Here is an 18536-nt window from a genome sequence, read left to right on the forward strand (position 1 = left end):
CCTCTGACTGCCTTCAGTGTTTCCTACATTAGTATGTATTCCTATTCTGGTGCTGCTAGAATCAGCAGTTTTATAAAGCAATATACTAAGAGGCCATTTAAAATCCCCTTCCCCTTTTACAGATTAATAGCAGAAAGGAAGATTTAATGCCTTTTCAAACATTTTTAACAATTCATTAAAAAGAAAGTAATAAATCACACCAAGCTTTTGGCAAATGCCTGATTAGAGAAAAGAGAAAACAAAAATTAACATGATTTTTGCATTCTACAGGTTAAAGTACATTTCTGTCAGTCCTGTAATTTATGCACAATACACCATTTTCACTGAACAGATGATAAACCACTGCAATGAGAAAAGTTGTGCATTCAGGTGTATTAAGTGTTATCTACCTTTACAAAGCATTTCTGTGTACATTACATAAACTGAGTCCTATACAAAGAGAGGAAGTATCATTTGCAGCTGCTAGGCAGGCTGAGAAATTATTCCAGACAAATTTTGTTAAGCACCTTGGCACTCATCAAACATGCAAGATACCTGTAAATGAAAAAAATTATTTAGCATAGGCCTCTTGCAAGCTTCCTTTATCTCATTCAAAACAGAAAGGCATCCTCACAGAACTGTTGGCCACAAGAAAGAAACGCCTCTGATTTGAAATGACCCATGCTTTAGCAGTGCCTGACTTTGGATGAGCAAAAACAACAATAATTGCCCTACATTTCAAAAAGAGGGCAGTAGGCTAAAGGGATCATTCATTCATTTTGTTCCACGAGAAAAAGTAACATGCAGAGAGACTTTATAGAGTCACTTAGGTGAAGTCACAGCCACTTTGGCTGCTCTTACACTACTAATTTCATCAGGTTCATAATTTCCCTTAAGTTCCCAGGTACACTGGTAAGAGAAGACCCTCCAGATTTCTCCTGTTTTATGAAGAAGAATGAAGGGAAAAGAAACAAATGTATAATCTGGTCTCTCACCACAAAAACATGCAGTTTTTGATGGTCTACCTGTGCAGCTCTAGATAGGTTATTAATTATGTGCACGAGTCTGGTAGTGGTGTGAGTTTCCTGCATTCTCACACCTAAAGGGAGTAACAGCAGCCAGGCAACATGAAAAAACACAAACACCCAGAATTGTGCCAGCATCAAGCAGTAATACCAAAACTTATACCAACCACCAAAAGTAAAAAATATTTACATCACAAGGCCTTTTTTCAGCCTGAAAACACCCCTTTTTTGATGATTTCCTGCAGACCAAATAGAAGGCAATAGCCCCTGCCAGGTCTGTTTGTATATATGATTTGAGAGACAGTTACCATAGAAACACCCTAGTGGCGGATACACAATTTTGCTAATTTGGATCCATCGAGCGGCTGAGTCTCCACACCCTATATAAAACCCCCATTGCACTGGAAAAACATGCTCTGGCTCTGCACAGCTAATTAAAGGCTCAGCCATTTCTTCTGATTTTCCTTCTCCATCTGTCCATGCAACAGTAAAAGCGTATCATCACTCAGCCTGGAGTGCCAAAATGGTGCCTGGAATAAAATACTACCCTGATGAGAAGAGAAATTGTGAAAATAGAAACACCTCCTCAGTAGAAGTTATTTATGTTTCAGAAAGAGTCAAAGCAAAGGGTTCCTTTGCTGCCTTCTACAACAAACTAAGCTAAAAATCGGTGTGAAATGTACTAATTAGTAAGATCAAAATATTCCAAGTTCTCCTCCTTTCCTAAAACAGGACATATGCAGCTGGCCCTCAGACCAGGTGTGAAAGTTTTAACACACAGTTAATAATCCCAACAATAATATTTAGGCGAAGAAACAGTTATCTTAATAAAACAGGATTAAAACCTGGAAGTGCTGTCAAAGCCAAATGGGTGGTGACCACAAGGTGACCAGCAAGGGAGCTGACAGAAGGTGCAGTGCTCAGCTGAGTCCCTACAGAGGCAGCTGGAAGAGCTTAGGAGACCAACACCCCAATCAATAGAGAACATAGCAGCAGGTGAAATACACATTTCACAAATGTATGGTGAGGCATAACAGAAAAAATGATCCAAAATATGCTCCTGTATTTTTAGGGTTTAAATAAACAACATCAACTTAAATAAGTGGCATCATTATGAACAGTTCATCTCTTAAGAGCGGCCTCAACTAACAAGCAAAACATGAATATGCAAAAGTAATGGGCAGAGATAAACACAGAAACAGCCATCATCTTATCAGTGCAATTAAAAGAGCAGCACGCTTAAATCGAGGAAAGAAAACACTATCTTCATCAAAAAACAACAGCAAACAATTCCTGAAATGTAACTGTTGCAAAGTATTGGTATGGCCAAGGCCCTTGTGGAATGTAAAACAAATAAATACAAATATGAATCAAACCAACTAACATCTGGTTAGCAGGAGACACTAAAGTCCTTGGCAGGTGGAAGAAAGGCAAGGCCTTGGAGAGCTGAATGGGAGAGCAGAACTTCTGCACCAGCAGGCTGTTCTCCTAATTGCACCTTTGGGAATCCCAGTCACAGCAGTGGCCACACTCAGAGACAAGATACCAGAAAAACTGGCAAGACACTGCCTCCATGTAACTCAACGCCTTAACAGTCAGGATTTTCTATGTGCCAGAGAGGTGGTTTTTACACAAGGCTAGTTTATGTTTCTGTTGTTTAAGCCTCTCTTTTTAGAAACAATAATTTTCACTAGCTAACAAGATTTCTGTGATAGAAAGGTATCTCTTCTCAGAAAATATCCTGTGACAACTCTGCATCCTTAATTAAAAACCCCTGACAGTTCCCAGCAGAAGAACCAGGCTGGTAGAAGTGTAGACTGAAGGACAGCATAGATCAAGCCAGAAACAAATATCTTAGAGCATTCAAACACCTGCAAATAAATTTTAAGCTATAAATAGAATATACCTGTGGGCAGGTGTCTTGAGTAAGTCTGGAATTTGCCTACAGGAGAATTCTGAGGTTGCAGAATAACAATTCTTTAAGGGAAGAGAAAGCTGTACAGAAAAGTGCATGTGACTGTTTTTTCCCTAGGAGATCCTGCATTTCATTCCCTCTCACCTATCTTGCACTGCCTTCCTCTTGGAGCATTTGCTGAAGGCTACAATTCTAGCTGCTAGCAGAAAAGCCTCCCTTGCCCCTTCCTTATGGGTCAAGGTGTTAGGGGCTGGACAGATGCTGTGGTACAAAAAATAACAACTATAGCAATCTTTTTTGAAGTTTAAACTTCATGAGACCAGAATTTACTTTTTCTTGTGCATCCACACACAGCTCAAGGTGAGAGCTACCACACTGCAAATAGAAATCAGCAACAACTCCTTGCCCCTACCAGCAGAATTCAGCAGGACAGTGTGTTTTTGCCTGGGGCTCTACTTCTTCTCACGAATTCCCACCTGACTCCCTGCTCAATGTCCATCCTGAGTGAAGCCAGCACAGTGAAAACCCAAGACCATGGATACTGCTTATAAGGAAAATAAATGATGCAGAGACATTTTTAGGTTGGCTGTCTCATACAGTTGCAGTTGCTGTTCCCTCTCCTGCAGGTATTCAGACTTGTATATAGAAAACTTCATCAGCATTGCAGAGGTCAGTTGGTTAAAAAACTTCTTAACCAGCTACTCCTCTGCTCAGAGTCAAAAGTTTCGTACTGTTAAAACAGAAAAATATTCAGTGGGTGCTGTATTCAGGAGTATTAATTATTCATATGCTAAGTATCATTATCCTTTTACTTTTCAGCCCTTTTTTTCCTAAATTCTGAACAATAAGCCTCCTTCAAACATTTCAATTATCACTAAGATCAGAAAGAAAATTTGGACAGTGTTCTGCTCACTAAGTAAGTAGCAATAATGTAACTTCCTCAAGGCTGATGGGATTTTAGCTACATGTTTGTGAATCCAGGGCAAAACACTGCTGACTCCACTTGAGCCACACCTGACTTATTTAAAATTATGGGATATCAGAAAAAGCTTATGAAGATTGGAGTCCTGGGACTCCTAGCTTTTTCACTTATTCACTCTGTATGCTCAGAAAAGTCACTTGAGCTTGTGCACTGTGGTTTTCTACCCATAAAAATGGCAGGATACTACCACTGTATTTTATAGGACTGACATGCACTATAAGACAGGAGACACCCCAGGAAGGCTGCAGATTGAAGCTTCTGCTCTGCCATCAATCCAAGTGCTTTGAAAATGCCACCCACTTCTGCTTTTTGCCTGAAAGTCTGTGTATAAACATGACACATAGAACTGCTGCATTGCTTAGTGCATTTTTCAATAGTCTTGTGATCATCTGCTAAAGGACTTGATTCAGATGCTGTTTTGACCTCTGTTCTCAAAGCTCTTCTTTTGTCTGTGAGCGTTTCTAATCACATGGGTTGAGATTCAGCATGCCAAAAAGAGCTGTGGTATAACGGAATTTGCCCTTTAACCCTCAGGTCTCCCCTCTGCTGAGACACAGTTGGTTTTTGTTTTCAATTAAGTGAAAACTGAAGAAAAATGGAGAGGTAAAAGTGGATTTATTCCCCACCCTGGTCTCAATGTTTCATACACAGGTGAAGCATCAAAATTAACTGACTTATTTTTTGCATTTCAACTCTTCCTGGTTCTGGGAACTGCAAGTGAAATTTAAGAGCACAATTTAACTTGCTAACTCTCTTTAGCTGCTGAAACAGAGGCAGGAGATGTAAGGCAGTGAACTGGATGGTCCATGTGAAATAGAGGAAATTGATTGATGGGGACTTCTTAATTCCTTACTGCTGTGAAATCCTCATTACCCCACCCTTGGAGAGTCCAGCATTTCCACAGAAAGCAAGGATTCTTCCATCCAGGTTTTTTTTTTGTTTTGCGTAAAAAGGTAAAGATTAAAAATTCTACCACTGTCTACAATTCAAAAGAATTTTCCTGATGTTTTCCATACATTCACAAAGAGGGATATATTTTGCTTTCCTAGTTTTGCAATGAAAGTTGAAACAGTGATTTCACGTTATTATAACACTCATCATTTCTCCCTCTAATTTAGATGGTTTTTAATAAAGCTCCATTGATTCCTCTGAAAGAAATCCCTCCTGGCAAAAGCAGAACACACACGCTGATTGCTAAATATGCAGCAATTATCATATTCAGCGGCGCACTTTAATATCTTATTTATAGATGTATCTATCTATAATTTGCTTTAATTAAGTTGCATTGATTTTAATGGCAGAAGTAGTCCTCGAAGAGGAGTCTAATGTTCTATGAGCCCATTGGTACGGCTTTACCATTGTTTGGATACAAGACAGCACCTTTAATACTTCTTTTTGATATTCTTAGTTGTGCTTTTCTTCTTAGCTGCGATAGCAAGCCAAGATGATGTTCCACAGGAGCTCTTAAAAGCACCTCCACCACTGAAGAGAAAGAGCACTTTCAACTTCTCTGTTACAAACTTGTTTGTTACAAACAAACTTATTCCCAAGAATAAGGAAGGAAGCAGTATCTTCCCAGCAGATCCTGAGACACCTGTTCCTGCTCCATTTTACAGATATCTCAGGACTACAATTGTCAGAGCTTCTCAAATCATGGTCCAATGTCTTCAAGTTTGTTTTGGGTAGTGTGGCAGATGAACTTTTTTATATTTGTGTCAACAGAAAACACAGGTTAAATAATTTGGAAAGGTGAATCAATGGATGGCTCTAGATGCCTGTTCATGGCCCAATTACCAAGTCATGACCTTGCAGTCTCCTAAAGTTCTGCTTTCTGGGCTCAGTCCCAGGGAATGTTGTGCTTTCTTTTTTTAAGCACACACTTACTTTAAGCATTTTACACTAATCTGGTTTTGAGATTATTCCAAAGAACACTTGATAGTATTAGAACCATGACAAAGTTCATCAAAAAACATCTTGAAGAACAAAAGCAAGGTGTTGCTCACTAGGAGAGTCACACAGCCTTGGTTTCTGCTGGATGCCACCACATACCCTGGCCATGATTCAGAAAAGCATGCTAAATACTGAGGGGAGTTTTGTTTTAACTTCAACAGCATCTGATTCCTCTTGGAGGCATTCCCAAAGCTAACATATACCTGCATGTCTTGGTGCCTCCATCTCCTTTTTGAGCAAAAATACACAGGAAAAACATTTATCTCTCTGTATCCTGAACATGTCTTCACACATTTGAATACAGCATTCCAGTGATGATTTTTGCATCTTCACCTCTTAAGTAAATCTGTAAGATATTATTGGTTCATATAAACTGAGACTCTATCTCAGAGACTACCAAGGTAGCTTTATAACATTACTTATGCAGATCTTAATATATCATTCCCTGTTAGTATTTTTTTTTCAAGTGAAAAGTAAGTGCTGGCTTTTTAAATCACTTCCTACTGGAATATATCAGCACTAATTTTATAAGAATTGTTCATGTTAAAATGCAAGAGCATGATCTCAAAGAAAAAGCACCGAAGTAGCTATGCAAGTACATTTTCAGTTTCTGGTCATCATTTTTCATTCACTGATTATCACTTAAGTGTTGATTAATAGTTATGTTCATGCTGCTAGAATGCATTTCCCTTGGATGAGAAAAACACCCTTGTCCAAAGGAAAAAAGAGATAGTAATCAAACCAACCTTCCTCTTCCCTATAAGAAACACAGACACACACTCCAGAGTCACTGATGATCTTGGTTTTGCTGTTGAATAGGTTTGAAGATTTTCACTTAGAAAATCAGCTGTATGCAATCAGAACACTACTTGGTTGGTCCGATTGCAAGGCAATTAAATTCTCCCCTTCTGCCTGTCTCTCTCTCAAGATACATACATATACATACACATGCTCACACACAAATGTACATACTCAGAGTCACTTGTCCCTTCTCCCTATGCAATGAACACCAGGAACACTGAAAACAGCAGTGTTCCATGGTGAAATTAAGCAGGGCTGATTATCTCAGGATTTACTTTTCCTCCTCAGTAATGCCCTACCTCTTGTTCAAGGAGGTGAAACTAATGGTTTAGATTTAGAGGGAGCAGAAAATTCTCTATAAAGGCAATAGACTGAGGGAAATACAAACACAGATGGGAACTTTAAAAGGGAAACAGGCTGTTCCCATAACAGTTTAAAAACATGGCAATTGCCTTAGTTTTGTAGAAAACAAGCTCTCAGCATTTGCTGTATCTTGCAACACTAAAGAGAGAGAAAACAGCAAAGATGGAGGTGAAGCCAGAACTGCAAAGTGTTTTTACACAGTCCCACCAAGAAAATACTCTGCTTTCTGAACCCTTGCCCCACGATCCCCCAATCCCTGGTGCTGGAGAACTACGGTTTCCTTTGACCAAGCAAAATGAGATAATTTCCTGGCCTGTGTCAGTCTCTGTGGGTGGCTTCCTTCTCCATTAGTTGTATAATATGTTTTGGTTAATTCTATCTCTTAATTGTCCTTAATGAGCACCAGATTTGCAACACCCTCACTTGCAAACCTATTCTCAAATTAGAGACAAACAGAAGTTTCCCTTGAGTTGAGAGAGAAACTTAAAAACAGCAGAACAAAAACCCAAAAAAACCCACAGCACCCATCAGCACTGATTCTTTCCTACTAGAAGGAGGCACTTCAATTGGTCTTACCCTGAACCAGGCCAAAGTAATTAATCTCTTCCCAGCCACTAAAGAGTGTAACTTAACCTGTCACGGAGATACACTTGTGAGGCAATATACAGCGTACCAATCCATATGTGTGGATACATTTCTAAAGCAGATCTCCTTTAGTTGTTCTACAATACTGTGTGTAATTCCTCTCCCTCCATGAAACCAGTCCCCTGCTTTACCCTGTTTGAAACTAAGCTGCTTCTTGTTCTTCCCAGTCTTGCATTCTTTGCTTCTCTTCTCACTGTAATTAGTTTACAAGACTACTTATCCAGATGATTACTGCTTTTAAATGACAGTCATCTTTTCTTTTACTCCAGTTCATTGTTGTGCATCATTTTGTCTTGCTATCTGAATATCCAGTTCTCTAAAGCATTTTCTCATTATGTTATCTCCTGATATAAGGCATTTTGAAATACTTCATGAGAGACATTGTATGAAGTGAATTGAATTGAATTTTCTCTCAAAGTCAGGCTTTCAGCATCTTTCTCTAGCTAAGTCAGCAGAGTTCTTGGCACCAATGCCAAGGTGTAATGGCCATGCTTTGCAGCTCAGCTATAAGCTTGTGCTCTTTTTAGGGAAAATGAAATGACAGTGTCAGTACCTGGAAAGCAAACAGAGGACAGATCAATATTTCCATTTAAGATGAGGATGGCAAAATGAAAATGTTTGCTGTATTTTTGAGCATTTTAACGCACACATTGAGATAACGCTATTTTGCTGTGTCTACCTACATGTGGTGTTGGTGCTGAATGTGTACGCAGGGGGTCTATGCATGTGTATGTCAGAGAAGAAAAGAGGGAGGGGAGGGGGAAATAGCAGGGCATGGAACTAAATTGCAGAGCAAGTAGTGGAAATAGACAGTGAAAAGCTTCCTGCAGGCAGGCGGCTTCACAGGGGAGAGCAAGCCTTTCATTGTCTATAAAATCATGCCTTGCTGGAGGTCCTCAAGAGTAGAAGGGGTAGCACCTAGAGGCACTAAATCTCTCACTGTTGTATTATTGCATTCTATGCACTTAGCTACTGTACAAACCAGCGCACTGCTTCAAGAAAAGAAAAGGAGGAAGAAGGGGGAAAATGACCAGAGGGAAGAAGAGGAAGATGGCAGTAAAATTGGAAAACGACCCCCTGCCACAGCTCTTCCCAAGAATACTTCACATCAAAGAAAAGCTGCAGAGTAAATCGTCACGGAGTTAAAAGTTAACTTCAACTCCTTCCATTGTGATTTGACACCACTATGGAACAGTACTCCTAGAATCTGAATGGTTAGTCTGTAGCACAGGGTATTAAATCCACCTTAATCCTGTTAAACACAGATGCCAATAAAGAGAGGCACTCTCTCAATGGCATCACGACAAAAGCTCTCCACACAGCAAATTCAATATGGTTAACAACAAAAAAAAAACCCAACCAAAAAAATCACACAAAAAACCACAAAGAAACCCTCCAAAAACAACAACCAAAAACCAACAAACCCAAAACCCCTCCCCAAATCTGGATTAATACTGAGCAAACAACATCAGCATAAGCAGGCTTAGAGACAGGAATTGCTTTCCATATGCTATGGCATCAGGTTCCTCCGGATCTTCAGATACCAGTCTGTAAATGTTACAGACATTGTTTCTCCTGCTTGCAACTGCTGTTGGGTGGTGACCTTCTTTGCTTGCTGATACCAATTTAGCAGTTGGTACAGTTTTTCTGTGATTTGGTACTGTCTGTTGTTTGCTGGTACCAGATGGATACCAGATGGGTAACTGTGGGCAATGGTTCCTCTGTGTTCCAATCCCAAAAATCACTGCCTATAGGGTCAGTCTTGTCAGTTGACTCCAAAGTGGCACTTCAAAGCAGCATTCTGAAAAACCTCAACATCTGTTCCTTACTCCTAATGACCTTAAAAAAAATGTTGCAGACATACTTTCCTTTAGCCAGGAGTTACTGTGCATCTGCAGGAAAAATACAACCTTACAGATGCTCACAGCCATCAAACTCACTCTTGCTAATGGCAGCTCCAGGAGCCACCACCTCAACTCTGAAAGTCAGCACCGAATGTGAAGTATAATCAATATATTTTTTTCCATGGTAGCTCCAAAATGTAGGAGTTCAGAGATATTTCAAGGCATTTTTCAAAGAAGTACTTTCAGCAGTGAAGTGAAAGAACAAGAAAAAATAAAAAAGTGGCTTTGAAAGGCAGCAGGGATACCTGAGGGCTAAGTTTAAAGCATGGAGGAAAAGCAAGAAAAGATAAAGTGATGGAAGAGATCTGTTAACTATTAATTTCTGATTGGTCTTTCAAAATGTTGACCTAGTTGTCAAACAATAGACAGGAGCTGAAAGGTCAGTTAATGGAGTTGAATACTGCCAATTGCAGTTACCTCCTGTTACCTCCTGTGTTATTCCATACAACTGCTTTTGTTTCTAAGAACAGAAAAAAAGTTCATTTAGGACAGTACGCAAGTATTTTGGTAAATTCTCTATATGTGCTAGAGCAGAATGCTGTCTGCGGAAAAATATAGCTGACATCAAAGCATGTTCCCCACCCCCTGTCTTGCTTCATGGAGAAGTTATGATAAACAGGTTATGTGTTCCCTAAGGTTACCATGGAAACTCATTCTTTTCAGGCCATCATTTGCAAAGGTAAAATTTGCATTAAAATGTGATGGAATTTGATTTTGTGCATGTGTGTGTGAAACTCAAGTGGGGTCATGCTACCACGCAGTATAGCTGTTATTGCAAACCCAGGAGCATACGCTTAAGAGAGAGATCTATTAATCTGTGTAAACACCTCAGTGACCAAATTACAGTTTAATTGCTAACTTGACAAGTATCTTCCTAGCAAATTAAGAGAAATACATTAAAAAGTAGCTTCAAACGCAAATGTAAATGTTCATACTGATCCACTGGTGGGTATCACTAGATAGCATTTTGCTAAATTCCCCTATAATCACTGCACAGGAAAGAGTGAATTTAGATTGTCAGAATGACTTTGTTTTGATGATGGCAGACCAGAGATGGAAGGCACAGGCAAGTACTTCAAATTATAAATTTTTATCTTATCTTGAAGAAGTTATCATCAAATTATGACCTATAGAATATAATTTAATATAACCATGCTTACTGCATTACCAGCAACTCTTGAATCCAAGTGACTCCCTTCATTTTGGGTCACACAGTAACTTCAAACTTTCACTCTAGGTATCTGCTACTCTGGCTTTTCTTGGAAAAGCTGATGGTGGAAAGCATAACCTGATCCAGGCTTCCCTAGGGTCGAGGTTCCCTCAGAGATCCTGCCATTGTTTCTTGTCACATGCAGCCCTGGCATTCCTAACACAGAAGGGCATTATTTGCAATCATAATGTTGACAATCATTATTCCAGCCTAGCAAGAGAATGGATGAATAGCCTAATCTAGAAAGATCTTATAATTGGTGACGAGACTGCATTGTGGAGGAGATACCTGCTGCTCAGTTGTATGCATTCACAACTTACATGCTAAATTTGATATAGTACTTTATGAAATCTATGCTACTCTGGGTTATTCACATATCATCTGTCCTGAGCAGCAGGACACCCCTGGAGGCAGCAACTCTTATTTCTACTTGCAAGGTAGACATTCCACTATCACCTGGATTACAGCAGAGTCAGTAACTCCTATCACACAGGATTATGACGCATGTTCAGCTGGAATGATGCTACTTAATATTGGGCAACATGACATTTAACACAACAGTCAGGCCATCTGATGAGGAAATGCAGCAAAAACACAGGCAGGAGTATGTGTCTTAGTGTTTAGCATCAAAACCACTTGTTTAACATAAAAAAACTCCTTGATTAGTGTCTCAAAAACACACCAAGAAAATCAAATCAAAATCAGCCCTTCAGATTAGGCTGCATGGTGCCATTCTGCATTGGGAAATTTCTGCTTGCAAATTCAGTTTACTAAACCAAGCAAGAACACTAAAGAAGTTTTAAAAAACCAAGCAAAAACACTAAAGAAGTTTTAAAAAAACAAATGCAAACAAAGATTAAATTGATTATTAACTTTTGCAGAACTTCTCAACACTAAGCACATCTCATAGGAGGAATATGTTCTAGTCAGATTCTGTACGGAGCAAGAAGGAAGATAGTAGTACTCCCTTTTCCAGTGATTTTTAAGAGCCAGACTTAGAGCTGAACATTGAAGAGAGCTGGCCATGAGCAGAACAGTCAAAATTATGTTCAGCACCAGCCTTATGGGGTAAATGCAGTTCTCTTTTTCCATATTTTGTACTTTATTTTAATGCAGTCTTGATATTAGATTAGGATCTGCACAACAGACCTTAGACTGGGAACTAATAAAGTTATCCACCCAATCTCTCCATGTCTGAGTCACTGACTTTCTTTTTCATTTTAAATAATTATAGCAATGTCGCCTGTTTGTTGAGAAAAATAGGGCCTTTATATATTCACAGATAATTGCAAACGCCCAACACCAGTGATACATTCTAATTACTTTTCACACCTTGGCTGTGAAAAAATCTTGAACTTTTTAGTGGTTTTCTAACTGCAAGACAACAATGTAGCCAGAGCACTGACACCCTGACTGCTGAAGCTGTACGGAGCAGTTCTGCTAATGCATTTTGCAGCAAGGAACTTCAGCAAAATTCAAGAAGAGCCAAGGCCTCCCTCAGATCTTGTACTGCAGGAATGAGAAGTGCTGCACAGTAATACAACAGAAGAACTCAATCCAGAAATCAAAAGTAATGAAAAGTCCATTATTTCAGTTGGCTTCTGTCACATACTTAACTATAACAAATACAAGATCTGGGCTCTCTAACAGCCTCAATGACATAGTTGTATTACTTGACCCAGCTTCTTTCAAGCTCAGCCTTTGACCCTCAAGTTCTGCACACACTGGGCAATCATTGCTGTTTGCCTCACTGAGGTCACTCTGCTTTCCCTGATGTTAAATGAACAAATTTTGCAGTCCTTTCTCCAAACCACTCTCTGATTTAGCAGGGTATTATCCCTAGCAGGCTGAGCTGGACAGTGACCGGCATCTTCAGGAAAGGGGGTGCTGTCTGGGACAGCAGTAGCCAGGCAACTCTTTGGATCATAGGTATGTTTTAGAGAGGAGATTTCTTTTTAATCTGCAACACTGAACATGAACATGACCCAGGGAAATTAAGTACTAAGAATTGAAAAAGAAGTCAACCATGACAGCATCTATTTGACAAATGCACCGGATACCTGGTAGTAAAGGCCAGAGCTTGTGCCTGAAGGGGATCGGGTTTGAGGCCTGATTTCAGGCCTGATCCAATAAATAGCTAAGTGCATGCTTAGCTTCAGACATGAATTTCAGTGGCATAACAGATTTGTCTTGTGATTAAAAAATGAGTGTTGTAACTGGGGCCCCCTTCCACAAGTTGAAGCAGGCCTCTTACTAATGGCCCGAGGAAGAGGAGGTCAGTTTAAAAGGAAGCCAACTTTCCCCCCTCCCCTGCAGCCCGGCCCAGGAGCAGCTGTATTTGATTCTATTGGTGTATGGGGCACTGAGCTGCTGGGGGCCGGGACTACGCTGTCACAGAGCAGGATCACTGAGGCTAAGTAAGGGAGGGAAGGCTCAAGGTGCAAAGTACTGGCTTTGGCAGCCCCATGTGAGAAGAGTCAGTGTTAAAATCAGTCCTCTTGCAGCTTTACCATGTGATGCTGGCCTGAGATTTGGCAGAGTGTGCACACATGCTCAGGGAAAGTGGCCACACAGCCCCTTGTCTACAGAGTGACAAACAAGGAGATAGAAACTTGCTGAAGCCTATACTGGCAGGAGCTTGCCAAAACCAAAGCAAAGACCCAGCCACTACTGAGAACTGCAGTCAAGCCAGATTACAGCTAGCTCCAAAAAGGCTATTTGTGCCCATTTTTCCTGCCCACATAATAAAAAGCCAACAGATAAAAGCTGCAGAGCTGTGGGCTATATGCTTAAACAGAGTAACTGTTCAGCATACTAAACTGCATGGATTACCTGCTCACAGGCTCCCCTCATCAATATAATTATCAGTTAGAGATTTGTTTCTTGCCTCCCTTAACATACTGGCAAATTAGGCAAAATGTATACAATGGAAAACCTCTAGGGCCCTTCATATCATATCAAGTTGATCTGTGGCAGCTGTCATGATCTCTGCAATGCCCCACTCTAATGCTCCATTTGGGCAATATCAGAAGAACCTGTCCTAACTGCAAGAGACATGATTGCTCTCACATTTTGAATCTCTCAAAGTACTGTGAGCCAGCAAAGACAGCCACAGCCTGGCAGCACTGCATGTTTTTGTCTGATTTCTTTCAGCAACTTGTATGAAATAAGAGAAATGCTTAGTGTTTGTCATCCTCAGAATCACCCCCCTGCATTGAAAAACAACAAAACCCAGCTGTATGCAGAAGCACCTTGTGGAATAGATGTCATGATGAATTTCTGGAATTCACAGAATTCACAGGGTATAAACAGCACCAATGAGCTTTGATAAGATCACATATGGTACCAGAACTGACTCCCCTGGTAAATGAGAGCATATAGAAAGTGCATGCCTGAAAACATGAGCACTTCAGACTGCCCTCTGGTTCAGATAATCTGCACCAAATCTAACCTTTGTATAAGTAGGAATGATTCCAAACAAGTTATAGAAGTCACTCTTTATTACTAGTATTAATGGAATTGAATTTGGCTCTCCTTGCATGTGCCATTTGGAATAGTTTATTTTTCACATGAGGTTTGGCGGGAATTTCTCCCAAATAATTTCCCCCCAAAACTACCCCCAAAAGCTGGCCTGTAAATTACAAAATCACTCTGCTTAGTTAGAACAGCTCTGTGTAATACATCCCAATCTGAAAACTTCATTAAGGAGAGATAATTTGGAATCAAAAAGTTCTTGATCAGTAAATTAATCATACATTCTAATAAAATGTTTTGAGTACTCTCTTAATTAGTATTCTAACAACAAATACTTCTGATCTGTATTTTTCAAAGCAGCCATACCTTAAATAAGTTATTGTATTTTTCTTCTTTTCTTTTTATTTAATGTTTTCTACTAATAGTCTGTGGACTCAGAAAGTCTGGGATTTGCATCAGTTTCTGCTATATGGTTTCACATAAAATTGTCAGCTTCTCCCATTGCGCTAGAAGACAGGAATGTTACTATTCTAGAAGTTGGAATTCTGGTTTCTAACCATAGTCCAACACAAACGTTTGCGTGTTTTAGGAACCTAACCTATTTGAAATGCAACATCCTGAACATGGAATTAATTGATCATGAAAAGTACAAACAGCTCCTTATTCATCCTAAAGGAAGCGCAGAACCCTTTGACACATTATGGAAAAATAATGCAGTTATTAATGCTCCTTTCTTTGTTCTCGTTGATTTTTAGGCTTGGAATGCTGCCAGGCACACAATAAAGTACGTGGCCTTTAACACACACAGGCATGATTCTTTTTTCCTACTCTCAACTGGGAACTGACAAAACTCAGTACATTACAGGTTTAGTTCAATTGAAATGTTCACAGCCAGGATCCAGAGACAGGTTTTCTTGTATCTTTAGGTTATTTACAAGCTTGCAAATCCTATCTGCAAATAAGGAAATGGCTTTTAGAAACAGTTAACCCGAGGTTCTTTACAGTGAAACTGCTGTGGTCACTAACAGGTGAAGAACTATTTGCAATGTGGCTGGTGTTACATGTAGTCCTTGAATGTACATTAAAAAGATAAAGTTTCAAGGATTTACTGCCATCCTGAAGGAAAGAATTGATGTTTTAGGTAACTGGATTTGTACAAAGTCTGTAAGACAATCCAAGTAAATCCTCAAATAGATGATTAATTCCTCATTATTTAAATGCCCTTAAATACAAGTGCAGATGCTAACTGCATGGCTTTCTCTTGACAGCTCCTTAGCTATTTCTCATGATCTGCTATTAGGCTGTGACTCTAAAGCTCTGAAAAAGACTGCCTGTGGAAAACCCTTCCAGCTCCTAGAGAGACTAAGTTCTTGCAGCTTATTCTTACACAGTTCTTTCAGAGTCTGACTGATACTGCAGCTATGATAATAGTACACAAACATCTGCCTCATTTGGGAGACCTGGATTAGGTTTTTATTGGGTATCTTCACGAGTGCTTTGAGTATCTGATGTCCCACTAAGACATGAGCATGTATGCACATGCCTAAACCCTTTTTAGAGCTGATTTATCCCAATATTCCCTAGCTGTCAGAAAATTTCAGGGTAATCTCATTTTACACTGACAACAAAAGGCATTCATTTTTCTAGACAATATTTATGCTTATTATCAGCCTGTCCTTTGGCTAACTAGCTGAGGTTTACTTTAAGTCTTGTGATCCACCATACAGAATTTGGTTTATCATTTATCCTAGTTATAAACCTGAAAGAGGGGGTGGGTGATGCAGAGGCAGAGGGGGGGAGTGTGGAGAAAGTCCAAAGGATTAAAAACTTGACAACAAACCAAAGCACAATGGAATTGGAAAAGAATTTTAAAGGGTCTGGCTCTATAGCAGAGAGACATTTTGTCTGTTTATGGAGACACACTAAACTGAATTATTCAGTTTCTTACAAAAAGAAAAGGAATAGACTGTGGGGAAGAGAAAGCAGAATGAAGGCGCAAGAGAGCAAAAAATTCATCCAGCAACAGATGAGAAGAACAGAGGAGAATTGGAAAATGGATGCAGGGGGGAGGAATGGATGATGAGAGAATAGCAGGCCTATTTAAAATGAATTTTTGACCTTATTTTTAAAACATTTATGGATCCCAATTGCCTGTCATGAGATCATTTTCCCTTACAATGCTAGCTTTTCAGTTGGCTCTGCTTTAACTTGATTTATCCCACTTAAAAAAAGTAGATTGTTAGAAATACCCCTTCTATTAGAAATTCTGTCCCATTACAGTGTCAGCTAAAGGCCACTTGTCAATGTCAGCTTTATCAGATAGAAATTTGCTTCATGAGTTCTCAGATACTATTTTGGAGGACAAGACCCAGGGTGCGTTTTTGAGGCTGCTGATTTGCGATGGGATAGTGTCTTCTCAAATTATCCTCTGCATTTCCCAATTTATCTGCATGTTTCAGGAGATGGTGGGAAGTGATTACAGCAGCTGCTGTACATTAGAAAGACATCTTATAGGAAAGTTGGCTTAGGTAAAACAGTTGACTGAGAAAAGTAAGGAAAGGACTAATTGAGTCTTAAAAATACAGAGACCCAGCATCTCTTTTCCAGCTGCAGCTTCCCTGGTGCCACAACGTCACTTGGGAAGCAAGAAAACTTCTACCAGAAGGTTTTCTCCCTCCTCAGCTGTCTGTTGTCTCTCTAAAGAAAGACCTGACATCCTGAATATTAGAGTAAGTTTTTATTTATTTGCAATTATGCAATTAGTCATCAACATGTCTCTTCACTGATAGGTAAAGGTGGAAGAAAACCAGCTGCTGTTCAATCTGGGTTACCCCAGTACTGCTGAGGGTCAGCTGCCCAAGGTGGGAATGATGACATTGCTTAAAAGCTAACTTGAGGCAGCATTCTAGCAAGATGCTTTGAGACATCTTTTATTCTTTTTAATATTTTGATTCCATTTTTGTTCCTTCTTTTCTGTCTCTGTAGATTGCAACACAGGTATTTTAAGGGTAGAACTACACGCAGAAGCAGAACTTCCAGCCATGAGTCAAAAGACAGCAAGCTGCGGCTGCGGTGTTTCCCAGACTAAAAGACAGTGCCTATGAAAGCACGGCTGGCTGGATCAATGGATGATATTGTTGCAATGAAGAGACCAGAAGTCTTTGAAGTTTATAAACCGCTTCAACAAGAAGAACTGTTGCAGCAACAAACTTCAGAGTACTAAAGCTCTCAAGGTAAACTCTGATTTTAAGCAGACTGCCATTCCTCATAACAAAACTGTTTACAAATATTCTGCACTGGAAGGACAAAACCCAGCAATCCTGGTGCCACTATTATGAATCATTTAATGATTAAGGTACTTTAAGCACCCTTTCAGGTGGTTTGATTAAGGACAACATGCCTCATGGGAAAAGCAAAGCTTTGGAAATCAGTAATCTCTGGGCATTATACTTAACAGGAAAGGCTTATAGAGGATTACCTAGAAGAAACCTTTGTGAATCTTGTGAAACTACACTGGATAACAAATCCCAACCTCATCTGAGCATTAATAAAGTTTTATCAGTTTAAGATAAGAGGTAGAAATCCTCAGGCTGCTGAAAAGGTAGCACTGACCCAGTCTAAGGCCTGTGAGGACACTTACCACAACACAGAATTTCAACAGGAAGACATATTTGATGCATATTCTTATTTTAGTTTACAAAAGCAATTCAGAAGAAGAATGGCAGGTACATTGACTCACAAATTTGGGTCACAAAATTTAAGGTAGTGGATTAAAGTTAACTGCTTTAAGGAAAGAATTATTTTGCTGAAGATGACACTTTTGGTAATTGAATAAGAATAATATACACAACAACAGTTTTGGAGTTAATGAACAAATATATATGATAATTTATGTAAAAATACCCCCTTTAACTCTGCATCTCTCTGTGGTTTCAATAAAGTCTACTCTTGCATAGGATTTTTTATAATATAGCAGTTATTGCAGATTTCACTTCAGCATTTGTACCGATAGTTTGGAGACATTAAAACCAAAGTTAGTTCAAACTTCAGAAGTATATGCATTCTTAAGATTTTCACACAATTCTGTATTTTTTAAACTATAATTTTAAATTTAGCATAAATTGCATTTTATCAAAACTACATTTTTGAATGCTGGTTGATTATAATTACCTCTAAGGAGACAGTGTCCAAGTTCAAAACTTGCTCAGGCAGACCTCTTGAGTACCCATAGACTATGGCTGTTGCATTTATTTAACAGATTAAAAAAGCTAGCACTGTTGATTCAATC

At 39.4% G+C, this 18536-nt stretch overlaps 1 protein-coding gene across 3 annotated transcripts in view; it reads right to left on the bottom strand.

Moving 5' to 3' along the window:
• The window catches only part of PARD3B (par-3 family cell polarity regulator beta), a 391325-nt gene that overhangs the window by 32020 nt on the left and 340769 nt on the right, over positions 1–18536 (bottom strand). The gene's annotated exons all lie outside the window — the stretch shown is intronic.

The sequence above is a fragment of the Melospiza georgiana genome, chromosome 7 (assembly GCF_028018845.1).
Source record: "Melospiza georgiana isolate bMelGeo1 chromosome 7, bMelGeo1.pri, whole genome shotgun sequence".
NCBI lineage: Eukaryota > Metazoa > Chordata > Aves > Passeriformes > Passerellidae > Melospiza > Melospiza georgiana.